The sequence below is a fragment of the Ovis canadensis genome, chromosome X, assembly GCF_042477335.2.
Source record: "Ovis canadensis isolate MfBH-ARS-UI-01 breed Bighorn chromosome X, ARS-UI_OviCan_v2, whole genome shotgun sequence".
Taxonomy (NCBI): Eukaryota; Metazoa; Chordata; class Mammalia; order Artiodactyla; family Bovidae; genus Ovis; species Ovis canadensis.
In genome coordinates this window covers 67,661,738-67,689,580 of record NC_091727.1, presented here as the reverse complement: position 1 = coordinate 67,689,580, position 27,843 = coordinate 67,661,738, and the positions used below count along the sequence as shown (strand labels likewise).

Below are 27,843 nucleotides of genomic sequence, written 5' to 3'. Positions count from 1 at the left end.
GTTTCTAAAGATACTTCTGTTTATACTTTTCCAGCTCTTACTTAAGCGGAAATGTTGGAGAGTAAGTCCAGCCATGTGCTACAGTCTAAAGTGATATCATGAGGCCACTTTAGAAATTTCCCTGCCAATTTTAGAAGTATCCACCTATCTGTGATCTTTTTGACCTCTTTAGTTTTCTCTGTTGTGATTGTGCCAAAACCTAACTTCATTGGATGTGTGGTCCTGTGGCAATAACTTTGTCACAGTTCCTGTAGGCCCTTAACATTCTAGCCTGAGTTGTGGTGGGTCTGTCTATTCTCTGTCCCACCACCAAGTAATAACCAGGTCTAAATATTTTACTCCTGCCAAAGTTCTGGTTATGTATCCCAATTCTACGTTATTTTCTAAATTGCATAGGATTTCTGGTTTCAAGAAATAAGACCTAGCACCTTCGAGTGCCGCCTCCCCTTTATTCATAAACACATACACTGACAGATTTCCAGTGCCCCAAAAGCTTTCTTTTAATCATATACTCACATGATATACTATTTTATGTATTTCAAGCAATTGTATTTTAGGTGAGTGTGTATTACAGGGTGCAGAAGGTGGTCAGTTTTTCAATTATTTAACTCTATGGACTTTTGACTATTTAGTTTTCCCACTGATAAAGGTAACAACTAACACAGAGTTCTTAGCAAGTTCCGGGTACCATTCTAAATTGTATATAAACGTGGCAGACACATTATAATGTGGGAAGAAAAATGTTTGCATACATGATGAAGATAGATTAAAGAATATGTAGTCAAAATAATAAGAGCTTAATAAGAATAAGAACTTAAATCCATTTTTCATTTTATAACATCATTAAAAACTTCACATTGAAAATAGTTCTTAAGAAAGACACAGGATTAGCTCAAGATATAGACATTTAACATATAGATACACAGTAAGATATCCACAGTAAGGAAGATAGAGATTTCATAGGAATCTTATAATAATGTGGCATCAAATTATATCTGTGGTGGCTCTAGGCACTTAAGCACATTGAGTTTGTAGACCTTTTCCATTGTGTTGTTGACTTGAATTAAATCAGCTATTTGATCTGCTATTCTACATTTTATTCTCCTCTCTACTATTTTTTTTCTTCCTCCTGACTGACTTTGCCACTACCCTACTTTGATGAGGCTTTCAGCTTCAGCTTGCACTGGTAGTGACCTAGTTTTCATTGTTTCTACTTAAATTCCAAAGAGTGAGAATGTAATTGGCCTAGTCTGTTTTTATTTATGCAGTGCCTTTTCATGTTTAGACATGTCATAAGCTGCTGGCAGTATATGAATTGGTACCATCAACTGTGCTCAGTGGAGAGGATGTAACACTAGATAATGTGAAACAACAGCTGGTCATTAGGGCTATGCTACAGCTGTGATGATAGATAGGGTGGTGGTGTTTAGAAGGATGTGAGAGTATATTTGTAAGAGCCTGAACACTGGACACATTTAGTCCAGTGGTTCTCAAACTTAGTAACCTATGATCTAATCCATGTTATTCCATGCATATTAGAATGGTAACTGAGCACCATGTCTGGCTATGACAGAGATATAGTCATGCTTTCCAGGGTCAGCACCCCATGGTTATATTGGAATTTGCACATCATTGTCAGAAGAGAAATAACTGTCAAACCCTACTTTCCTTATTTTTTGTAGTTGCTATAATACAGCCACTACCAGTTGCCTCAGTGCTTCACCCTAAGTGGGTATATGTATGAGTCACAAAGGCAGTTGTCTAATTAGTGGCTTTGGCACAACATAACCTGGACTTCTAAAAGACATTGAATCCTGGTATCTGGAGGGAATCGTATATGATTTTTCGCCTTATTATCATATTCTAACAATTTCAAATGTTTTATATTTCTGCTGGGGGTCTGTTTCATGTGACTGTATTTCTGATACATATTTCTGAACTAAATTGGCTCTTTTTATCTCAAGAAATGAAAAATCACTTAGCCTATCTCATTAACAGGGGTTTATTGTATATAAATATGTTGAACAATGTGGAATATAGGAACAACATTGATTATGAAAACTGGATTTGAACATCTCTGGGCACCTTAACAGCAGGTTAAGGTTCATTCATTAAGGTTTGGTTCATTACTCTTGTGCTACATCATTGACATCACTCAGCTACTCTGCATTTGCTATTTTTCCTAGGTCAGTGCTTCTCTATCAGAGCTGTACATTAGAATCATCTGAGGAACTTTAAACCAGGGTGGAATACTGTGATTTAGTTGCCTTGGGCATCAGTATTTTTAAAAAGTCCCTTACTATTGTTCATACTTCTTTTGCTATTCACTGACTTCTCAACCTTTATTTTTATACCTTCCAGCTTCTGTATTTGTGGTATTCATGTATTGTATTTACCTTGTAAATTAGCCTTCTCTTGGCCTTTATGGACTGACTCCCTTAGAAGCTCTTAGAGAAGAGTCTATGGACATGACAGCAAAGTTAAAGTACCTATTGCAAGAGTAAAATTTTCTATAAAATTCCAAATAGCAAATATATGAGGCTTGTGGGCCACAGTCTGTTGTAGCTATTCACTCAGGGAATCAACCAGAGACAGCAAATGCAAAATTTGTGTGCAGCCAGGTTTGACCCATTGGCTATAGTTTGCTGACCCCTGTTCTGTCCCTTCCTTGTTCATAGCAAATCTTGTTTTATTCTTTCACAGTGTCTACTTAGCTGCTGATCTCCAATTCATCATTAACTTGAATTTAAGAATTACTTTGTAAAATTCTGCTTCATCTAAAAAAAATAAACTCACTTAAGAATAGTTATTGTAAATAGCATCTGGTTTATAAATTCATTTGGTAAGAATTAACATACTTGTAACAGTTCTTCTAGAGACATTTAGTCAAGTTTTTTTATGTCCTAATAATCATAATTTTCATCATATAGATTACCCCCAATATTTGTTATGTTATTCCTTAGGAATTTTATGCCATATGTAGCCTCAATTTTTTTATTAATTTTAATAGCTGGTTATTTTTCCTAGCTTATTTCAAAATGGAAGTACTTTTTTTCCTGGTTATAAAATAGAGAGGTACTATTATTTTATAACCAATTCAGATAATACAAGGATATAAAGGATGCAGTTAAGATAAGCTGTAATCTCATCATTCAACTAAAATCACTGTTAAATTTTTGGAGTATAGACATGAATGTCTTTGATGTTATTGAGCACATATTTTCTCTAATTATGCCTCCTGTTCAGATTCTGTCCTGATTAAACAATTTCATGATTGTAATTTGGCTACAAAGAATATGCTCCTTGTGTGGAAACAAATATTCTGGTTAGATAGATGGGTATGTTTCTTGTAGTAAATTGGCATGTTGATTATTTACCTCTCATTATATGTTAGCTATGATGATTATCCTTGTAATTTATCTTTGTACAGTTGACTCATCGTTTCCTTATGAAGCATAATTTTTAGTCACAGAAGTTGTAATGGATTCTTTCAGGGTCCTTAAGCCTGGTTTGTTTCCATGAAAAAGAGCATGACAAAAGATTGAGTGTCGACATGTCCCTGGCAGCAGGCATGAACGTAAGTATGCATTTGGAGAAGTATTGGAGAATATGGTAAAAATCAGTGGTTATAGTTTGTTAGGAGAAACTCCCTCATTTTCTAATTGTACCTAGAGAATTACTTTAGTCAGTTCAGATACAGTAGCATGTATATGCTTTGTCTTGTTCCTGAGGCACAATTGCTGGAGGTTGGCTACAGTGGGCCACCAAAGGGTTTTTACCCTTGTTGATGTCATCCAGCTGATAGCTTACAGTGAACAGTGCTGAAGTTCGTGGTCTCCAAAGGAGAGGAATTCACTCTGGGACCAAAGATGGAGTCTCAGTCACTCAGAGCTTGGTGCAAAAGTTTTATTAAAGTAACAGCAATAGAGAAAGCCTCTAGCAAAAGGCACCAGAAGCGGGTAGGAGAGTACCCACCCTCGCTAGTTTAAGCAGGGCATTATATAAAAAGAATACCTCCAGGTTGTAAGAGTTCCACCAGACCCTTTCCCAAGGCATACATCCTGAGATAACTGCCGTACAAGATTAGCCAGGGAGGATGGTTCCAGGAAAGATACACTGTTGATGTGTAATCAGGGGTACAAGTCTTAAGAAACAGATTCCCAAGCAAGATTTTTTACAATTATAATCACCAACATAGAGTCTAAGAAAAGCATAGCCATGAGTAAGCTGTATTATTGTGCTGTGTAATCATTAGTTCCAGACCTAAAGAAAGGCCAGGTCTCAAGCGAGATGTATTGTTGCAATACCTGTTGGGGCGGGGGGGAGCTTAAAAGAAGCATCTCCTACGTGACTAAGGAAAAAGATTGTGAAAAAGAAAAAATGTTCACCTCCTCCTTAAAGGGGCCTTGACTCCCTATCAACCAGCCTCAGTTAACTCTCTCACAACTAGAGAGAATTACATGAAATATTTATAATTGAAAAGTATGCATACCTGCTTTAGTAGCCTGGAACTTGATAGTAATGTCATTAACTGAAAGTGGGATATAAGATATTTTAACTGCAAATAACAATTTAATACCTAAGAAGAACTATCACTAAGAAGAGTGTCTCACTGGGAACAAGTTTAGGAAACAAATAAGCTTTTTTTTTTCTTTTGTGGGGAGAAATGTGCCCTCTCAAAAACAAAACAAGACAAACCTGCCTAGCTGGGAAAGTGTATTATTTTACTTAAACACCAGCTTGACATTTTGTTCTAAGTCAGAAATAGTTACTGAGTTGTAAGTTATATGATAGATGTAGCCTCATTTATTGATAGTTCTAATCCAGTGATTTAATTATAACCAAAAACATCTAATTGTTAAAATGTAAATATATTTAATCTTGGTTGTAAAATGCATTTTGAAACGTCAAGGAAAACACAGGTGGTCTGTATGATTTGGCTGCTGCTGCTGCTAAGTCACTTCAGTCATGTCTGACTCTGTGCGACCCCATAGATGGCAGCCCACCAGGCTCCCCCGTCCCTGGGATTCTCCAGGCAAGAATACAGGAGTGGGTTGCCATTTCCTTCTCCAGTGCATGAAAGTGGAAAGTGACAGTGAAGTCGCTCAGTCATGTCTGACTCTTAGCGACCCCATGGACTGCAGCCCACCAGGCCCCTCCATCCATGTGATTTTCCAGGCAAGAGTACTGGAGTGGGATGCCATTGCCTTCTCTGATGATTTGGCTACTTAATATCAAAAAATGAATGGTGTGTTGGGAGTCACTAGATCACAGGATTCAGCATAAGGTTATGGCTAAGATAGTAAAGATATGTAGCCTTTCTAAAATTAGTATAAGGAATTTTATGGAGAAGTCCTATGCAGGCTTCCTTCTGCTTTCTTCCTCCCCTGAGCAGTCACACAGAGCATCCCCAGCAGTAGAAACACAGTAATGTGTGCAGCGTTTCTGCCAGGGAAGCCTGTTAAGCAACTCAGCAACCAAGGCTTTTATTGTGTGCTGGTCATGTAGGTACTTTCTGATTAGCATGTACCAAAATTCCAGACTTCTAGAAGGAAAGTAGATATTCACTGTGATCCATATTATTTTTATAAGCAATTTAGGCATAGTGAGCCACCCTTATCAGTTAGGGAAAGTTTTCTATCAGTGTAGGGAACTGTTTACCAGTAAGTTTCCTGGTGCCACCCAAGGGCCAGCCATGTAAGCAGGCCAGTCTGAGTAGTTTCCTGAAGACTGCCTTCCCTTTAGTAGTTTTAGGCCTGCTATGTTAACTCTTTTCTGTGTACTTGGGCTGAATCTATAATAATAGATCAAAATTAGAGCATTCGATAATTGATCACATTCAGCTTAAGGGAAGAAAGAGGTGGGCCCTTTGATAAGAGTGAGTTTAAATATATGATTTCTATTCTCTTTGGGACATGTAAAATTCTTTGATGAGCATTTTAGGTTATGTCAAAGGGTGACTTAAGCTTACTTGTAAAGTATTTTATTTATTTATTTTTTATTTTAATTGGAGGCTAACTACTTTATAATATTATGGTGGTTTTTGCCACACATTCACATGAATCAGACATGGGTGTATGTGTGTTCCCCATTCCAATCCTCCCTTCCTCCCACCTCCCTCCCCATCCTATCCCTCAGGGTCATCCCAGTGCACCAGCTCCGAGCACCCTACCTCATGTATCGAACTTGGACTGGCAATCTATTTCACATATGATAATATACGTGCTTCAGTGCTATTCTCAAATCATCCCACTCTTACCTTCTCCCACAGAGTCCAAGAGCCTGTTTTTTACATCTGTGTCTCTTTTGCTGCCTCACATTATAGGGTCATCATTACCATCTTTCTAAATTCCATATATATGCATTAATATACTGTATTGGTGTTTTTCTTTCTGACTTACTTCAATCTGTATAATAGGCTCTAGTTTCATCCACCTCATTAGAACGGATTCAAATGCATTCTTTTTAATAGCTGAGTAATACTCCATTGTGTATATGTACCACAACTTTCTTATCCATTCGTCTGCTGATGGACATCTAAGTTGCTTCCATGTCCTGGCTATTGTAAACCGTGCTGTGATGAACACTGGGATACACGTGTCTCTTTCAATTCTGGTTTCCTTGGTGTGTATGCCCAGGTAATTCCTTGCTCCACCTTATACTTCTCAAGGTCTATAGGTCCCTTCCAGTGTAGCCAGTGCTAACTACAGGGTTTTAATCTGTTGCACCTGTCAGTTCCAAAGCAGTTCCCACTTCTTTGTTTATTTTGGCTTCCTCTGTTTGCAAGTCTCTTCAGTATCTAACTTCTGCCCTGAAGGTGGTCATTTATTTGGGCTCACTTGTTCAATTGTGCTGCTGGGAGGGATGAACATTACAAACAAATATCACTGGTGTGTTTGGGGAGTGCTCACAGTGTCTTGGCCACACTGGGTTTGCCCCTGCTCACGGCGTGTGTGCTTTCTTGGTCTACACTGCTCAGGCTCCAAGTTGCTCTGCGGGGGAACTGTCTAAGGTGGGCCCAGGGTTGCGAGCACTTCCCAGGTCTAAGCCACTCAGGTTCAATTTCCTGGGTACTCCACAAAGGCACAGACTCGGTTTGGCCTGCATTTTGTGCACTTCCCAGGTCTGAGCAGCTCAGGCGACCAGGTGCTTGGCGAGCACACTCTCCCCAGGTACAGTGTGTCTTATCACCTTCCGGTCCTAGCTGCTTGGTTTCCTGGGTGCGCTGTCTTAGGTGTGCCGTGTGTCTCCTCTGGAGAGTTGATCTCTGGCTGTGAGCCTCCTGGCTGATGTCAACTGTCCAGGATCCCAGGAAGACTTGGTTAGCAACTGGAAGCCTGCTCGTAGTTTGGTAGGGAATGCCGTCTCTGGGGCCAAGTTTGCCCCTTTCTGGCTCTTGCTGCTGCCTCCCACCCCACTCCTGGCTGCCCTGCTGCCCTGCCTGTGGCGGGGGATGGGGGATGGGCCAGTCTGCAGTGGGCTAGCTCTCCTCTGGTATTTGCTCAGTCCTTTCTTCTGTGAGCACACGGCAGTGCCTTAGGTTAGAGCTTTTCACAGGAATGTTCTCTCTCTCTCCTCTTTTTTTTTTTTTTCCCTCTCTGGCTATCCCTTGGTTTGGGTTGCTATCTCAGGTTAGCTCCCTCAGATTGCCTTCAGGGCATTCAGCCTGGTCCTTACCCTAAGCAGTGCAGCCGGTGCCTCCCTGTTCAGTCCCCGCTTGCTGGTGGCGGATGCGAGCGTCTGGGCTACTTCTCCACTGGGAGTTGCCATTAGGCGCATAATCTGTGGGTTTTATTTATTTATTTTTTCCTCCCGGTTATGTTGTCCTCTGAGATTCCAAAACGCCTCACAGGCCCACGGGTGAGAGGGTTTCCTGGTGTTTGGAAACTTTTCCTCTTTTAAGACTCACTCCCCAGGATGGTTATCCATCCCTAACTCTCTTGTCTCTCTTTCTATCTTTTATATTTTGTCCTACCTCCTTTTGAAGACAATAGGCTTCCTTTCTGGTTGCCTGGTGTCCTCTGCCAGTGTTCAGAAGTTGTTTTGTGGTATTTGCTCAGCGTTCAAATGATCTTTCGATGAATTTGTGGGGGAGAAAGTGGTCTCCCCATCCTATTCCTCTACCATCTTAGGACAGCCCCCAGTATTTTAAACAAAATCTTTGATATATTGACTATTTTTTTCCTTGTCTTTTTCCTCATCATACTGTTGCAAATAGTTAACTGAGAGAAGTATGTTAATTTAAAAAATTGGGTGTCATTCCTTCCCCACACATTAATTTGGAAATTGATCTTCAAGGAACCACTCTTTATGAAAGAAATCCAAGGGAATAGTAAAGTTTTGTTCTATGGTTTCACATGAATTTAATTAGAAAACTGAGTGTTACAATAGGCCTCTCCATTTTAGAAGATTTAAAAATGGATTGTGCTATCTGGGCATAATTCAAGCAATACTATTTTTCTCCCTTATCAGAAATTGAAGAACTTGCTATAATCCCTTTGATGCATTTTTCTGCATCAAAATTTAAAATGTTGAAGTTTGTTTAGACACAGAATGTTCATATTGATTATCTTTTTTTAAAATTTTTTTTAAAAATTTATTTTTCAATTGGAGGATAATTGCTTTACAATATTGTGTATATTAGTTATCTTTTGAGACAGGTGTACATAGGTAATTATTATTTCTTCTGGGGTGTTTGGTTTCTTTGTTTTGTTTTTTTTTTTTTTTTGCTTAATGAAAATATACTATGTTGGGAAAAAGTCAGTAATTTAGTTAGTTGGTAGGTTGACAGTGAGAGATTGATGATACTGTTCTGACACTAGCTTGCTGACCCCTCTGACACCACCTGGCTTTAATCAAATTCTGATGCTAACTACCTCAAATTAACACCTGATCCGAAAAGTGTTCCTGAACATTCCCTTTATTAAATCCTAGGGCAACCTAAGCTTCTGACTAGTGAGCTGAATCTAGGGATTCCTGTGACCATCTTGGGTTTGTTAATTTGCAAGAATAATTTCCAGAACTCCCTGAAAGTACTATACTTACATTTACAGTCTTATTATAAAGAATACAACTCAGGAGCAACCAAGTGAAAAAGATACATAGGACAGAGTCTTGGAGTTTCCATGCCCTTGCCCTTGGGCCCAGGATATATCACCTTCTTGGCACATCAAAGTGTTCACCAACCAGGGAGCTCCTTGAGCTCTGGGTTTCTAGAGTTTTATTTTGGTCTTATTGGCCACTTAGTTCAGTCTCCAACCCCTTTCCTCTCTCTGCAGGTCTTAGAGGATAGGGCTGAAAGTTCCAACAATCTACTAGTACTCTTGATTTTCCTGGCATGGCACTTCCCTCTCTTTGGAAACCACGAGCCCACTTTGAGTCACTTTGTTAGCATAAATTCAGGTGTGCTCAAAAGGGACTTCTTGTGAATAACAAAAGAACACTCCATCACTCAGGCTTTTTGGAAGATCTGTGCTTCAAACAGGGTTTAAAGACCACATTTATTATACGTTTTTATATTTTATCTCTATTTTTGTAAAGTTTTTGTTACAAGGAGCACAAATGATAGCTCCAATGAGGGGTTCATAATTGCAAGGCTGCAGAGGATTGTAAGCAGTAAGGCAGTAGGGGAGGTAAGAATTTTACTGGACCAGCCAAAGGAACTGGTGAATGGCTGAGCCTCTGGCATGGTAACTAGGAGGCCACCAGGAAATGGAGGAATCTGGAGAAATCTTTTATTTATTTTTAAAATGGGGCATATTTGTTCTGCATTTTTTTTTGGCTTTGGCCACTCAGAATGGCTTGTAGGATATTAATGCCCCAAGTGAAAGTGAAGTCACTTAGTCATGTCCGACTCTTTGTGACCCCATGGACTGTGGCCTACCAGGCTCCTCCGTCCATGGGATTTCCCAAACAAGAATACTGGAATGGTTTGCCATTTCCTTCTCCAGGAGATCTTCCCGGCCAAGGGGTTGAACCTGGGTCTCCTGCATTGCAAGCACATGCTTTACCATCTGAGCCACCAGGGAAGTCCATTTTAATGCCCCACCCAGGGATCAAACTCAGGTCCTTTGGCAGTGAAAGCACAGAGTCCTAACCACTGGACTTCCAGTTCTTGTTGTCATTCAGTCATGTCCGACTCTTTGCAACCCCATGGACTGCAGCATGCCAGGCTTCCCTGTCCTTGACCATCTTTTGGAGCTTGCTCAAACTCAGGTCCATTGAGTCGGTGATGCCATCCAACCATCTTGTCCTCTGTGGTCCCCTTCTCCTCTGGCCTTCCATCTTTCCCAGCATCAGGGTCTTTTCTAATGAGTTGGCTCTTTGCATCAGGTGGCCAAAGTATTGGAATTTCTGCTTCGGCATCAGGCCTTCCAATGAATAGTCAGCGTTGATTTCCTTCAGGATTGACCAGTTTGATCTCCTTGCTGTCCCAGGGACTCTCAGGAGTCTTCTCTAACACCACAGTTCAAAAGCATCAATTCTTTGGTGCTCAGCCTTCTTTATGGTCCAACTCTCACATCCATACATGACTACTGGAAAAACCATAGCTTTGACTATATGGACCTTTGTTGGCGAATTGATGTCTCTGCTTTTTAATACGCTGTCTAGGTTTGTCTTTGCTTTTCTTCCAAGGAGCAAGCATCTTTTAGTTTCATGGCTGCAGTCCCCATTCACAGTGATTTTGGAGCCCAAGAAGATAAAGTCTGTCAGTGTTTCTACTGTTTCCCCATCTATTTGCCATGAAGTGATAGGATTGGATCTTAGTTTTTTGAATGTTGAGTTTTAAGCCAGCTTTTTCACTATCCTCTTTAACCTTCATGAAGAGGCTCTTTAGTTCCTCTTCACTTTCTGCTATAAGGGTGGTGTCATCTGCGTATCATGGTTATTGGTATTTCTCCCAGCAATCTTGATTCCAGTTTGTGCTTCATCCAGCCCAGGATTTTGCATGATGTACCCTGCATATAAGTTAAATAAACAGGGTGATAGTACCTTGAAGTACTCCTTTCCCAATTTGGAACTAATCTGTTGTTCCATGTCCAGTTCTAACTGTTGCTTCCTGACCTGCATACAGATTTCTCAGGAGGAGGTAAGGTGGTCTGGTATTCCCATCTCTTTCAGAATTTTCCATAATTTGTTGTGATCCACATGGTCAGAGGCTTTGGTGTAGTCAATAAAGCGGAAGTAGATGTTTCTCTGGAATTCTGTTGCTTTTTCTATGATCCAGTGGATGTTGGCAATTTGATCTCTGGTTCCTCTGCCTTTTCTAAATCCAGCTTGAATATCTGGAAGTTCTCGGTTCATGTACTGTTGAAGCCTGGCTTGGAGAATTTTGAGCATTACTTTGCTAGCGTGTGAGATGAGTGCAGTTGTGTGGCAGTTTGAACATTCTTTGGCATTGCCTTTCTTTGGGATTGGAATGAAACTGACCTTTTCCAGTCTTGTGGCCACTGCTGAGTTTTCCAAATTTGCTGTCATATTGACTGCAGCACTTTCACAGCGTTATCTTGTAGGATTTGCTCAACTCGAATTGCATCACCTCCACTAGCTTTGTTCATAGTGATGCTTCTTTTACACAGTGGTCTTTAAAATAATGTTCTAATAAGAGGTTTTCTTTTTAAAGCTACCTTCACTCATTTATTCTTTTTGATTGGCTTTTTATTCAACTTGTATGCATTAAATGCCTCTTATACCATGGATATAGTTCATAATTTATACATGCAGCAGGTTCTAGGTTTTCTCCAAGAGATCAGGAGCTAGGGGATGTTTAATAAAGTACATGGTACATAGGAAAGAAGGTTACCTAACAGTATAGAAGATATGAAGCCAAGATAAGAAGAGAGAGGAGGATGTTGCAACATTGAACTTCAGGGGAATTTTATCACCAAGTTTGTATCCTAAGGCAGAATCCATATTTGGGGCCAAGTAACCAAGCTAACATTGGTAGCTTGTGTTCTCTAAAGGACTTTTTGTATTGTCACAGTGGACCTCCTGCCATATACATTGCGACCTAGAGGCTTAAATTCCAATTATTAGAAGTTCCAAGGAACATAATTCTGTCCATTAGATGTTCTTGCTAAAATTATTTTAAGTCTGGGTCAGGAATCATGTTGGTCATAAACACAGCCTTTTTCACGATATCTCTAGATGAATTTTGTCCTTTTTTACTTCATGTTGTTGATCATCATCCATTCCTTTCTCTTGGAATCATGATACCATGGCAGCCTGGCATCATTTCCAGTTTATTTCACTTTGTAGAAGCTTAAAAATCTGTTGAAGTAATGTTAAGTGTCTGGCTTAAATTCTGCTTGAGGGGTTCCGTTGAACCAGAATGTTCCCTCTGATGTTAGACTAAATCTAGTGATCCAAGCCCAAGGGATCAGTATGCTGCTAAGTCACTTCAGTCATGTCCGACTCTGTGTGACCCCATAGACGGCAGCCCACCAGGCTCCCCTGTCCCTGGGATTCTCCAGGCAAGAACACTGGAGTGGGTTGCCATTTCCTTCTCCAATGCATGAAAGTGAAAAGTGAAAGGGAAGTCGCTCAGTCGTGTCTGACCCTTAGCATGGACTGCAGCCTACCAGGCTCCTCCATCCATGGGATTTTCCAGGCAAGAGTACTGGAGTGGGGTGCCATTGCCTTCTCCAGGGATCAGTATATCTTGTAGTAATTTTAGTGACTGATCTTTAATTGGTAATTAGATACTTTTGGCTGTATTATTTTCTAATTAAGAGATTACATGATATGTCTGTCAGTACCCAGGATTGAACAGTTGGCATATCATGTAAGCTTTGCAACTTGGGTCTGAAATTACATTGTAATTTAGGGTATAGACTTACCTACTTTCAACATCTTTAACCAATGAATTTCTGTCAGAGTCATGGAACTCAAAGGTATATATGGAGGCATCTGTTAAGAATTAATACCTGAGAATCAGATTAGATTGGAATAACATAAGGTGGGCTGCCATCTTGCATATTTCCTTATAACCTCTGATTAATTGGCAGCATAGTGGCCATTTGGTTGTTGGTGCTGCTGCTAGGTAAACTCCTTGCTGATATATACAATGGTTTGTGTCTTTGTAGACCAAGCATCTTTGTCCTTTCAGAATGGTGTGATTCCATCTTTTAAAACTGCCTGTTACTTAGTAGCTGCTCATTAAATGTTGAGTAAACATTGGTATGAATATAATACCAATATGGATACAATACCATATGTGTCATCCCCTCATGCAAACAGTGTGTTACATGTTCATTTATATTTTTATGTATCTTATACACTTGTTGAGGGGTACTTGCAGTAGTAATTCTGTATGATAGTTTATGAGTAAAGACAGTACGCACATTTATTATTTTTTTGGCTGTCCTGGGTCTTTGTTGCTCCAAGTGGGCTTTTTGTAGTTGTGGCATGAGAGCTTATTTGCCCTGTGGCATGTGGGATCTTCCTGGACCAAGGACTGAACCTGTGTCCCCTGCATTGACAAGCATATTATTAACCACTGGACCACCAGGGAAGTCCGAGTATGCACATCTAATAAATCTGATTCATTAGGTTGCTAGATTACTCTTTGAAAATATTCCAGTTTAATTGTCACTCACAGATAATAGTTTTTTTATAAAAAAAAAACAGTGATACATGCAAATAGTAAATAATTCAATTTGTGCTAAAATGGATATAGTTTTCCACCCCTTGTTTACTAGTCCTCAATCTTCCTTGTTCCCAGACAGTACAAGTACTGTCGCTAATCTCATGTGTAACTTTTCAAAGAATCTCTGCATAGATAGTCTTGTCATAAAGTCAGCATATTATAGAAACAGTCTGATAAAAACAAAAATAGACCTGTGGACCAGTCTCTGATGATGATATATAGTTGATCCTTGAACAACAGAAGTTTGAACTGCCAGGGTGCTCTTATACAAGAATATTTAGTTTTTCAGTAAATATGTCCTATACTATATGATTCCCAGTTGCTTAAATCCACGAATGCAGAACCCCAGGTATGGAGGGCTGACTGTAAACTTGTGTGTGGATATTTGACTGTGTGGAAGTGGGGATTGTTAGTGCCACTAACCACACCAGGGTTCAAGGATCAACTGTATAACAACTGTGTAAGCAAATAACCTAAATATGAACTTGATGAGAAGAATGCAGGAACAAATTCATGACTAGTACACACAAGCAAATAGTGTTCATGCTGGCCATCAAAGATGATTCAATTTTAGGAAATCTCTGAATATAATTAGCACATGATTAGGTCAAGGGGAAAAACACAATCAAATGAGCAACTCTGTAAGTTGAACTTCTTTTTAATATTTTTTATAATTTAATCAAAATCATTGTTCCTTTTGAATCATGTTTTGATGTCAACAGTCATATGATGATTTCACATTCTATTTTAAAGGGCTAGCCAGTTGCCTAATACTATTTATTAGAAATTCATCAATACTAAATTTCATAATTTATTTGGGTCTGCTTCTGGACTCACTGATATGTGAGTCCGTTAACTGTCTTTTCTGTGACAATATGGAATTATTTTGGTTGTGTAAATATTTTGTTACTATTTTCTGTGCTCACTTGCTGCCTATTCATGTTTAGATTCATTTATGTGACACCATTCCATATACTCTAAATTTCTTGGTTCTGTATAATACTTTGGCCACTTGATACTAAGAGGCGACTCATTGGAAAAGACAGTGATGCTGGGAAAGATTGAGGGCAGGAGGAGAAGGGGGCGACAGAGGATGAGTTGGCTGGATGGCATCACCGACTGAATGGACATGAGTTTGAGCAAACTCCAGGAGATAGTGAAGGACAGGGAAGCCTGGCATGCTGCAGTCCATGGGGTCACCAAGAGTTGGACACAAGTTAGTGACTGAACAACAATAATAATATTTGTGTCAATGACTGTTTATCTAGAGTTGTCTCCATCTGAGTTTTTTTCATTATTCTATTTTGTGTCAATTCTACCCAGTTTTTGGTTTTCCCAGCTGCTATTATATTTTTTTTCCTCGTCAATTGTACCATAAAGACGTCATATGATATGGATACATGGACTTTATAACAGGAAAATTTACATGTTAAAATTAGTATGCAAGGTGATTTTAATCAGAATATGCATAACAGAAGAGCTAGAGCAGAAACAGTGCTATGTTTCATGATCTGTGCTTTCTTGCATGCCTGTTGCTGCATAGTTTTATCAAAGTAATATTCATGAGATGTTTCACGACTATCATATTCATAGTCCTCTGTCTTGCCATGTGTTTTTGCATACCTTAAACAGGACCCCTTGTCATACACAAGTCATTCAGTTCCAGGTTCTAAAAATTATCAGTATTGGCATTTAACATGTGACTCTGGACTATACATCAGAATACTTGGCTCTTAGTTTGAAATTAAAATTCATGCCTAGTATAATTTAACAGTTTAAAGCATTTTGTTCCTTTCACAAATAACGATGTAATGAAAACATGATCCATCTTTCCTTCTGTGAGTGTTTCTATATGGTTTTCCTATGTTAGTATCTTTGCAAAAGTTGGTAAAAATATGAACAATTTTTATTAAAGGTCATCTTCATTGCCCATCCAGAAACGTTTTAGTGTGTATACTACAGTGTTCTTATTTAACCATTTTATAGTTGCTTAAGTAATTTTCTTCAAAATATACAAAACTGTGGATTGTTTAACCTGTATTTTAGCACAATATCACAAAACAGTTATCCCCAAGTTTTCCTTGCACATCAGGGGTCTCAATAAGGATATTGTAAACTTGATTCAGTTTCCTTTATTGAATTTATAAGAAGTCTGATTTTCAGCACATGGAAAAATCAAAGTGTGTGGTAACCTATTTATAGAGTAAAATTTAAGGGAAGGTGGATATCATCATTCTGATCATTGTTTTTAAAATAAACTTTTTGATTTTAGAACAGTTTTCAATTTGCATAAAAGTTGCAAAGAGTTTTCATATATCCCCTACTCAGGTTCCCCTGTATCAGTTACTATGGTACATTTGTCATACTCCCTCTCTCCCTAGTGCCTGGTAACTTCTAATCTACTTTCAGTCTCTGAAAATTTGCCTGTCCTGGGTACCTCACATAATTGGAGCAATATAATATTTGTCCTTTGGTGTGCAGCTTATTTTACTTACCACATCTTCAAGGTTTTTCAGTGTTGCATGTGCCAGAACTCTATTGCTTTTTTTTTAAATAGCAAAATGATATTTCATTGTGTGTGTGTAATACATATGTCACACTTTATTTATGCATTCAGTTTGTTTACATGACACATTTGGTGTTTCTATATCCTATATTAGTACATATTTGTTTACATACACACTTTCTTTATAAACCACATTTTGTTTACTATCTAATGGATAGTCCTACTTTACAACATACATGTCATGTGTTTGGTTTCCACATTTTATTAAGCTCATCCAATTGCTCATAGTAAACTTTAATAGAGAATTATTTAACTCTTGCAATAAAAATCTTGAAATTGGCCCTGCAGTACTAAGATAAAACTTTGGGTCTGCTGGAATTATGAGGCATCCATATTGATATTAGCACAAGCTCTCCAAAAATTAACAAAAATGTATTCTTATTTTAGTTGAGAGACCTTTGGCATCAGTGTCTATTTTTTTTTTATTAAAATTACACAATACCACTAATTGAATAAATAGTTTTATGTGATTTTAAATATATTTTTCTTTTAGCAGTAATTTTTAATAGAGATCAGTATTGTTGTTTAGAATTGTCCATTTCCTGAATATTTCCCCTTTACATTCCTCTTTTCCTTCTTATTTTCATATTTTTGGGGGACCTTTAGGGAGGAATAAGTTCAAGTTTATATCTGTTACTCAAAGAATAATTTCCCCCCATTATACAATGTATTAAACATTATGAAAGGCATAAGTATTCATTGTGAAAATTTGAAATAAAATATCATAGCACAATTAAAAGAATATCCAAAACCACTCAGATTTTTGGTACATTTCTTTTTAGTATGTGTATGTATGCTGGTAACATTTTAAAATAGCTCTTAAGTTAACAAAATATTTTCCTGTCTTTAAATGTAAGTGCATACTAATCTCAATTGAGCCATGATTTTTTGTATAACATACCTCTTTTTTAGACATTAGAATTATTTTAAGTTTTTTAAAAACTAAAATCTGAACATATCAATGCAGTTAACATACTTATGGAAATATCTTGTGTAAATATCTCCCTGATAATTTCTTTTATTATAAACTGGTTAGAAACTTGATTATTTTCTGTTTGTTTTGTACCTCTTGATTAGCTGAAGTGTAAAATCAAGAGGTCAAGTGTAAAGTAATTAGACCCTTATTCAAGAAACAGATGTTGTCCATATAACCCTACATCCTTTCACAATTTAGTCTCACCTCTAACAAAGGTAATTATTCTGTGCCCTGCTGTTATCTACCGTTCTTGGCCTTCCTCTTTCAGTCCTATGTTATGAGATGCCTCTGTTCCTTTGACTTTCACTGGTTGATAACACTTTTAATTATTTTAACGTTTTAATGTTTTCCTAGCACTTTCTGCCAAATATGACTAATCCTTCTCAAATACTGCTTTATCATATCTTACCTATTTGTCCTATTCCAGACAGCAGTCTATTTCTTTTGTAACAGTCTTTGGATAGCAGTAGTTTACATTAGCAGAGCACATGGTGCTATACACTTTCTGTGTGTGCTTTGACTTAGTTTTAATGGTGAGGAAATAAAGCTAATATCCCTTTTTTTTCCAGCTTCAATATTTGAGGTCAGTTAAACTCAGTAACATTGCTCCCCAGTGGTCACAGAGTGACTCAAGCAGTTCATCCCCAGAGTTTTGGCTCTGTAGACTCCCTCTCATTATCAGTGATGGTTTCAGTTCAGTTCAGTTGCTCGTCGTGTCCGATTCCTTGCAACCCCATGAATCGCAGCATGCCAGGCATCCCTGTCCATCACCAACTCCTGGAGTTCACTCAAACTCATGTCCATCGAGTTGGTGATGCCGTCCAGCCATCTCATTCTCTGTCATCCCCTTCTCCTCCTGCCCCCAATCCCTCCCAGCATCAGGGTCTTTTACAGTGAGTCAGCTCTTTGCATGAGGTGGCCAAAGTACTGGAGCTTCAGCTTTAGCATCAGTCCTTCCAATGAATACCCAGGACTGGTCTCCTTTAGGATGGACTGGTTGGATCTCCTTACAGTCCAAGGGACTCTCAGGAGTCTTCTCCAACACCACAGTTCAAAAGCATCAATTCTTTGGCTCTCAGCTTTCTTCACAGTCTAACTCTCACATCCATACATGACCACAGGAAAAACTATAGCCTTGACTAGATGGACCTTTGTTGGCAAAGTAATGTCTCTGCTTTTGAATATGCTATCTAGGTTGGTCATAAATTTCCTTCCAAGTAGTAAGCGTCTTTTAATTACATGGCTGCAATCGCCATCTGCAGTGATTTTGGAGCCCCCAAAAATAGCTGGACACAGTTTCCACTGTTTCCCCATCTATTTCCCATGAAGTGATGGGACTGGATGCCATGATCTTAGTTTTCTGAATGTTGAGCTTTAAGCCAACTTTTTCACTCTCCTCTTTCACTTTCATCAAGAGGCTGTTTAGTTCCTCTTCACTTTCTGCCATAAGGGTGGTGTCATGTGCATATCTGAGGTTATTGATATTTATGCCGGCAATCTTGATTCCAGCTTGGGCTTCTTCCAGCCCAGCATTTCTCATGATGTACTCTGCCTAGAAGTTAAATAAGCAGGGTGACAATATACAGCCTTGAAATACTCCTTTTTCTATTTGGAACCAGTCTGTTGTTCCATGTCCGATTCTAACTGTTGCTTCCTGACCTGCATATAGGTTTCTCAGGAGGCAGGTCAGATGGTCTGGTATTCCCATCTCTTTCAGAGTTTTCCACAGTTTCTTGTAATCCACACAGTCAAAGGCTTTAGCATAGTCCATAAAGCAGAAATAGATGTTTTTCTGGAACTCTCTTACTTTTTCAATGATCCAGCATATGTTGGCAATTTGATCTCTGGTTCCTCTGCCTTTTCTAAAACCAGCTTGAACATCTGGAAGTTCATGGTTCATGTACTGTTGAAGCCTGGCTTGGAGAATTTTGAGCATTATTTTACCAGCGTGTGAGATGAGTGCAATTGTGCAGTAGTTTGAGCCTTCTTTGGCATTGCCTTTCTTTGGGAGTGGAATGAAAACTGACTTTTTCCAGTCCTGTGGCCACTGCTGAGTTTTCCAAATTTGGTGGCATATTAAGTATAGCACTTTCACACGATCATCTTTTAGGATTTGAAATAGCTCAACTGGAATTCCATCACCTCCACTAGCTTTGTTTGTAGTGATGCTTTCTAAGGCCCACTTGACTTCATATTCTAGGATGTCTGGCTCTAGGCGAGTGATCACACTATCATGATTATCTGGGTTGTGAAGATCTTTTTTGTACAGTTCTTCTGTGTATTCTTGCTACCTCCTCTTAATATCATCTGCTTCTGTTAGGTCCATACCATTTCTGACCTTTATTGAGCCCATCTTTGCATGAAATGTTCCCTTGGTATCTCTAATTTTCAGTTCAGTTCAGTCACTCAGTTGTGTCCGACTCTTTGCGACCCCATGAATCACAGCACACCAGGCCTCCCTGTCCATCACCAACTCCCGGAGTTCACTCAGACTCACGTCCATCGAGTCAGTGATGCCATCCAGCCATCTCATCCTCTGTCGTCCCCTTCTCCTCCTGCCCCCAATCCCTCCCAGCATCAGAGTGTTTCCCAATGAGTCAACTCTTTGCATGAGGTGTCCAAAGTACTGGAGTTTCAGCTTTAGCATCATTCCTTCCAAAGAAATCCCAGGGCTGATCTCCTTCAGAATGGACTGGTTGGATCTCCTTGCAGTCCAAGGGACTCTCAAGAGTCTTCTCCAACACCACAGTTGAAAAGTATCAATTCTCCAGTGCTCAGCCTTCTTCACAGTCCAACTCTCACATCCATACATGACCACAGGAAAAACCATAGCCTTGTCTCTAATTTTAGTTGGAGGTAAATTGAGGTCATTTTCAATGTCCAGGGAGAATAGTGCTCCTAGAAAGATCAGGAACTCTTTTAAGATTTCCCCATTTTTTTAGGTTTAAATGCTGCACTAGCAAAGTAGATGCACTCAGAAGGTTAACTGAGGTGCCCTTCTAATAGAACACCTGGATATGACATTTATCTTCCCATCTGTTTTTTAACATGGCAGACAGTGAACCATATAGAAAAGACCTTTAATAAAGGCCATTTCCTCCCAGGTTGGTTCATTTTAGAGATAACCAAGCCTAAAATTGTTCTAATTGCTTTTACTTGATGTAGTAACCTAATCATTTCTGGAGCTAGTTTCATTTTTATTACATTTCAAAGACAGGTTATCAAACTAAGTGAAGTTCAAAACTAAGCCAAGAATGTCCAGCCAGTAAACTGTAGACTCCCTTTTTGAAGCTGTGTCTTCTGATGGAAGAGCTTAAGCTTTTAGTTGCCCCAAGATACTACAGCATCATCTTTGGACTTTCTTAATTACCCTTTAAATCTCTGGTATTTTCTCTTGTGGTATCTCTATCCTAACAACCTTATTATACACATGTTTTTGCAACTTAACTACACTCTATTGAAGCAGCACTTTAATTTTTTAAAAAATTTTATTGGCATAGTTGATATACAATGTAGTGTTAGTTTCCAGTGTATAGCAAAGGGAATCAGTTATGTGAAAGTGGAGTCGCTCAGTCGTGTCCAACTCTTTGCGACCCGTGGACTGTAACCCACCAAGCTCCTCCATCCATGGGATTCTCCAGGCAAGAATACTAGAGTGGGTTGCCATTTCCTTCTACAAGGGATCTTCCTGACCCAGGGATCGAACCCAGGTCTCCCACATTGCAGGCAGACACTTTAACCTCTGCACCACCAGGGAAGCCCTTAAATACAAGAATACAGTCTCTCAGAAAACCTCCTATAGAGACACAGAACTTCAGATCCAAGTACTAACATCAAAGATTTCAAGGGAGGAAAGAAAACCAGGTTGAAAGAAGAAGGGGGAGGAGGCGGGAGAGGGGAGGTGAAAGGGGTGGCCTTACAGACGTCTCCTGCCACCTGCAGATGCCCAGGCGTTATGGGACTTTTCCCTGGGCCTCCAAAGAAGAGAGGACTGGAACTCGCCCCTACCAGAAATCAGGCCAGACCAGAACCGGAATTTGAGTTCTCTGCCAAGAGGAGGTGATCAGTCTCCAATCCTTAGCTCAGGCTGAGGGCCCTTTGACGAGATTCCTGCGTCCAGGACCGAGGGACTAGAAAAACAGGGAAGAATAGGAAGGGTTAAGGAGAGGAAAGAGAAAGGGAAGGGGAGAGAGGTCAATAAAGTCTCTTGTTCCTTAGCAGTTGGGGCACTCTGGCCAGTTGTCCACGTCAGGAGGAGACCAGGGACAAAAGGATCCCAGTTGCAGCCCCTGGGTCTGGTCCATTGGCAGGTAAGCTGGCCCCTGAGTACCCTGAGTGGTCAGGATGTCAGTCTCAGGAAAGAAGAGTCCCACCAGAGTCGCCATTTGTTGCAGGAAGGCAGACCCCTTCCAGGGCCCGAAACTGGGCTCTTATCTAACACTCGGAAATGAATTGTCCAAGGAGACACATGTGTTAGTTTCCAGTGTATAGCAAAGGGAATCAGTTATAAATACACATAAATACACTCTCTTTTAGATTTTTTTCCCATATAGACCATTACAGACTATGAGTAGAGTTCCCTGTGCTACACAGTAGATCCTTATTAGTTATCTATTTTTTATATTATATATATGTGTGTGTGTCAGTCCCACTCTTCCAGTTTATTCCTTCTCCCCAAAGTACTTTAGAATGAGACTTGTTCCAGAGTATTCAGTTGACTTCCCAAGTAGAGACCTGCCTTTTGCTTCCTTTATCTGGCTACTGAGACAGAGATTCCTGGGAGTCAGCCTGCCATCAAGTCAACTGTTTTGCCTCAGATGTTTCAGCCCAGGTTCAACTTTGGAAATTCAGATTCTTATGTCTTCAGGTCCTGCGCCTCCATTTGACTTTCCATCTCTTCCACTGAGGACTGTAGAGTTAAGTCAGGTGAGCAATCATTCAACCCCATTGTCTTTCATGTTGCTGGGAAGAGAGCTGTGCTGTCTTTCTATCAGGGAAAGTTTTATTCCTTTAAACTACAGAGTAACTTATAAACTACAATGCACAGTCCAGTTGGTTAAAGAAAATAAAACCAGAGCTTTACTGTGCCCAAACTGAATATCTCTGTCTGTATTCCTGTTGATTATTACCTCTCATAGGCCTTGGAGATACTATCTTTCCCATATCCTCTGATAAATAAGTTATCATTGGTGTTAATATCACATACATTGTACAGATAATCAAAGTGAATTGGAAAGAAAATAATTTTAACAAGACCAGAATGCTTTTTAAGTTATACTTTGAAGGCTCACTTCATGGTATTTTACATTGCAAGGAATGCTTCGAATTGTTTGAGATTCAGTTAACTCACAGTTAACAAAGGAAGAGAAGCCTGGCTAACCTTCAATGGTATGAAAATGTCCCAATATTTGCTTGGCATCATATGACCCGTATGCACTTAGATATTTGTTCAAGAAATACCCATGGTTTCTCAGCAGTTAAACCTTTGATTCAGCTAAAGGGCAGTTAGCCTTCCACAACAGGACAGTTTTTTCTAAATGAGTTCTTTTATTTTTTTTTAATAGGAAAGAAAATGGCTGTGCACAGAGGGAGAATTGATCACTGTCTGTTCTTCAAAGACACTTCTGTGGCAGTGGTTGGGGCTGTTAGTGCTCACTGCCCTGACAGAGACCTGCTTCAACAGGGTACGAAGGTAGGCTTTGGGCATCAGACCTGTATCTCCAGTTTTGGCTGCAGTCTTTTTGAAAGGCTTTACTCCTTTTCCAGGGACTCATTTGGGATTGAGAAGCTTTCTATTTATTGGCCCTCAGCTTTGACATGGCCTTGAAGTTTCTGAATCTCTAGATCTCAAATTTTTTCATGTTGACATTTAAATATACTTAATTCATGTACATGTGAGTTACTTCCGTTGTAATGTGCACAAGCCCTTAGACCTGGCACAGTTTCTTTCCTGGTCACATGGCCCTAGTGAGAATAGCATCACTGTGTCAGGACTGAAACAGCAAAGAAAGCAGAGTGACTGATAGACCAAGACTGCTGAAGCCTAGATTTAGAAGCAACTAACATTAATTAGGTAGTTCCTGTGTTTTAGACACTGTTCATTATTATGTTATTATTAAAGCATTTAATACTGACTTAAAGCATTTAATTTAGGTGCTATGAGTAGTCTTACCCGCATTTTACAGATGGGAAAACTGTAGCTTACATAGTCTTGTCAAAGGTCTTTGATGACTTTTCAAAGGTCAGACAGCAAGTCATTTGCAAAACAGGGATTTACACCCAGGTGATCATACTGCAGTGTCCACACTCTAGCCCTTATTCAAGGCCCCTTGTAGATTCATGTTTCACTGTCCTTCCCCTGGCACATACAGTTATTCCTTCTTGCCCCTTTCATTTATCTGAGTCTAATGCTTTTTGTTTTTTTAATCTTCCTTCTCACCTCCACTTTCTCCAGCCCTTCATATTCAGAGTTTAGCCACCTGCCTGGGAAAGCTGGCAGGTTTATACAATAAAGAAGTCCTCATAAGACTCAGCAAAGCAGATGGGAGTATGGGGGGTCATTTATCCTTATTTTGGGATATAAGTGTGGTAGGGGTAGGGATCACCATCTCTCGGTCTTATTATCTCCTGGGAGCTTGGGAGTATCAGTGATTCAGCTATAGTTTGTGGCGTGCTGGCTTTTGGGAGTTCATGTCTGGAGCCAGACAACTGAGGGGTTTTATGGAGTCATTAAAGAGTGAATTATGTGCCTCTTGGTGCCTCATTTGTATAATTTTAAGACTTCTCCTTTTACCTTTAAAATGGTGGTTGTGTGGTTACCTTTAAAATGGCTTACTTGTTGAAGGCTTCTGTTTTTAAACTGTGGCTTATTCTCTGTGCCTTACCTTCCTGCTTTTGCCTATGAGGCATTAACTCCAGGTAACTGAACTAGTTTAGTAGCAGCTTGGCTGTTAAGTAAATAAGTGTTCATGACAGCAGGAATTTTGAGATGACAACTGACCTAGTAAGAGGGTGAACAGGGCAATTTAGGGTGTCCTTTGTAGGTTTCTCCCATTAATCTTTAGTCTTGTACCATATCACTAGTGAGCTCTCATTTCACAGTGCCTACGAATTAGTTTAGTCTGTCTAGGAAGTTACTTATTTCACTCTGGCCTCCAAGGAATGCCAAATATTGGGAAATGTAATCACTTACATTTAGCCTGCTGTTGGATACCTAATATCCTCTCACATCAAACTGTAAGGTAGTATGAGGCAGAATCTGAGAGATGCCTTTATGTCCAACGAGCAGGGTGGTAGGACAAGGACTCAGTTGGCATTATTAGACTTTGCCATGGTTGATAGCCTGGTACTGTATCAGAAGAAATTATACATCTCAGAAGATGGTTAGGGTTGATTAAGTTCTTTGGGGCTGTTGTTAACACCAGAGCTATTTGGGGGGTAGATAGTGCCATTCCCAAGCCTCAAGATAAGGGATGTATGGTTAAGAGAAGAAATACAAATCCATATTCTATAAAGTTGAATAGACTAATTGCCTGATTAGGCCCTATCAGTTTCTATGTGTGAACACTGATATCTAGGGGTTGGCTGTGGGTGGCTTATCTGGCCTGCCCTAAGCTAGATTGAAAACTCAGGCAAACTGTATGAGCTCTTTTAGTACTTTTGCTTTTGACATTTCAGGGATTTTAGAGTCTTGGCTTTTTATCTATTAAGAAACAATTAAGAGGAAGATAAGGAATAGCTGTGGGATAGTCAGTGAAGTGAAGTCACTCCGTCGTGTCTGACTCTTTGCGACCCCATGGACTGTAGCCTACCAAGGTCCTCCATCCGTGGGATTTTCCAGGTAAGAGTACTGGAGTGGGTTGCCATTTCCTTCTCCAGGGGAAATTCCCAACCCAGGGATTGAACCCAGGTCTCCCGCATTGTAAGTATTTCCTGTCATATAGGTGCTATTAGGTGTTGTATTTGAGAGTTGGTAGCTCATACGGTAAAGTGTCTGCCTTTTCATAGGTTTAACGGGCATTTCCAGATTTGTAACTCAACTGTAGACAAGTTGGAACTAATCCGAACTTGTATTCAGTTGGTACATGCATCATTGCCCTTGGGGAATTTAGATGGTTTGATGTTCACATAAATGTAGGCAGTAAGTGTCATCAGCAGTGCAGTTTAGTATCTCTGTTATGTAATCAAATATTGAGATTGGTAGGAATTTGGCGCCATCTTGTGGACATAGTGAAAGTGAAAGAAAGTGAAGTCACTCAGTCGTGTACGACTCTGTGACCCCATGGACTGCAGCCCACCAGGCTCCTCTGTCCATTGGATTTTTCAAGCAAGAGTACTGGAGTGGGGTGCCATTGCCTTCTCCAGAGGATCTTCCCTACCCAGGGATCGAACCTGGGTCTCCTGCATTGTAGGCAGACGCTTTTACCGTCTGAGCCACGAGGGAAGTAAGGTAACCACTATAATAGCTTTTATGTCATGCCTCATTTATCTACATGTCAGCACCCTTTGTGAAATCACTACAGACCAGAAATGCTCCCCAGTTTTTCAGTAACATTACAGTATGGTTCCTCCATTCTGAGTCACTGATATGTTTTAGAATTGTTGTTGAGTGTCTTCTATTGTTAGACATTTAAGTAATTTTAAGGTGTAATAGGCTTTTAAGGTCCGATAATTTGTTAGTTTGTGTTTTCTGGTTGTTGAAGGTATTAATAAGTCTGTTTACTGGTCTCTTTAGTGTCTTACTCAGCAATTTACAGTATACCTCTAAATGTTGTGTATTTCTGTGAACAATAAGCAGTGATTGTAGAAATCTACCAGTACTTAATTTTCCACAGCTTGTATTAGTGGTATTGGTTGCATACTTCCCTTCAGGGATTATTACTCTCAATGTAAAGCTCCACTGATGGTAGGAAAACAGTAATATTGTAAGGTTCTTGAGGGCACTGTGATTCTCAACTGTGGTAGGTTATATATGGCATGCGTGTTATCTACAGTGTGATTTTCTTATTTGAGGATCACTTTGATCATCAGATATGTAAAGTAGTGGTCTTGCCAGTTACTGTAGATCCTCCATAACAGGATAGGAGTGAGGTTTTCACTCATATAACTAACTCCAAGAAAAGTTAATTCAGATTTTACATAGTTTAATGGACAAAGAGGAGACGTAATGGAAACTCTGTGACTCAATTTACCCATAATATGATGCCTTTCAGATATGTTAGGGTTATCACTCTCATCAGAAACTTGGTCTCTTACTCTCTTCCAGAAATGGAAGTTGTTAATGTTAACTTCCATTAACGTCACAATCTAATAGTACTAAAGAGTCAAAAATATTTTTGTGTTGATTAAAGCTGTTCATTTCCTTCTAATATCATTAACTTTATCTCCACATTCACTGAGGTATGTGACATTTAAAGTAGATTAGTGTATGTTTTATGTTTATTGCAGTGGCTGTTTTCCTATAATTTTAGGTATCTTGCTCCTGAATTTATGGAGGTTTTTGTGTTGGGAAATATTTCAAAGTTTGTTGTCGCCTTATGGACACAAAGGTCCTCTCTCCCTGCAAGACTCTAGTACTAAATTAATCCACAATATATGGTTTTGATTGAGAGTACAGTAACCTAATGACTATGCAGTTAGCCAAAAATTCATTTGAAGAATTTCAAGGGTGCTTGTTTCATTCCTTAATTTTGTTCAATTATAGGTTCTGGCTTATAAAGTATGACATCAGTGTTTGTGCGCAGTATAGTATAGTGCTGATATACAATTGGTTTAATTCAATATCCTTACTTTTAGCTTTGTTACTCTGGTTTGTCACTAGCAATATTTCCAAGTGTTGTTATAATATACTTTATTGTACTATTATTGCAGTAACTTCAGGTTACTTTTGTCAAACATAAAGTTGCCCTAGTAAGCATATGCCCTGAGACAATCTGATATGGGTTCCAAAAAAGGATAAAACGTGTTAATGTTATACTTAACATTTAGTTATGCCCTGTTTTCCAAATTACTACTTTAAAAAATTATCTAGCATCCATATATATAATACAGTGATGAATGTTTTAATTTAGCTGGTATTATCTAGCAACCACTATTGTTTGCTAAACTACTTTCAGCTGTGTATCATTTGTTTTCAGAATTTTTTTAATAAAAAAATATTTATTTATTTTAATTGGAGGCTAATTACTTTACAATATTGTAGTGGTTTTTGCTATACACTCATGTGAATCACTCCAGTGTTCTTGACTGGACAATCCCAGGGACGGGGGAGCCTGGTGGACTGCCATCTATGGGATGACACAGAGTCGGACATGACTGAAGTGACTTAGCAGCAGCAGCACATGAATCAGCCATGGGTTTACATGTGTCCCCCATCCTAAACCCCCCTCCACCTGCCTCCCCATCTCATCCCTTAGTGTCATCCCAGTGCACCAGCCCTGAGCACCCTGTCTCATTCATTGAGCCTGGACTGGTGATCTGTTTCACATATGGTAATATACATGCTTCAATGCTGTTCTCTCAAATCATCCCACCCTTGCCTTCTCCCACAGAGTCCAAAAGACTGTTCTTTACATCTGTGTCTCCTTTGCTGTCTCACATATAGGGTCATCGTTACCATCTTTCTAAATTCCATATATATGCATTAATATACTG

At 39.4% G+C, this 27,843-nt stretch overlaps 2 non-coding genes across 50 annotated transcripts in view; one reads left to right on the top strand and one right to left on the bottom strand.

Annotated features, from left to right (window-relative positions):
* Positions 1–27,843, top strand: part of LOC138931086 (uncharacterized) — a 74,749-nt gene that overhangs the window by 22,707 nt on the left and 24,199 nt on the right. For 16 of the 49 annotated variants that reach the window (XR_011446376.1, XR_011446374.1, XR_011446359.1 and 13 more), the window contains exons 5-8: positions 3,495–3,577; positions 21,409–21,500; positions 22,008–22,116; positions 22,755–22,882. This is a non-coding gene — a transcript (uncharacterized protein). Of the gene's footprint in view, positions 1–2,857; positions 3,578–21,408; positions 21,501–21,960; positions 22,117–22,754; positions 22,883–27,843 lie in introns of those variants that run through there. The other 33 variants (XR_011446390.1, XR_011446391.1, XR_011446381.1 and 30 more) reach the window with 11 other exon arrangements.
* On the bottom strand, positions 25,561–25,633 carry TRNAC-ACA (transfer RNA cysteine (anticodon ACA)). The gene has a single exon. It is a non-coding gene; the product is annotated as a tRNA-Cys (tRNA).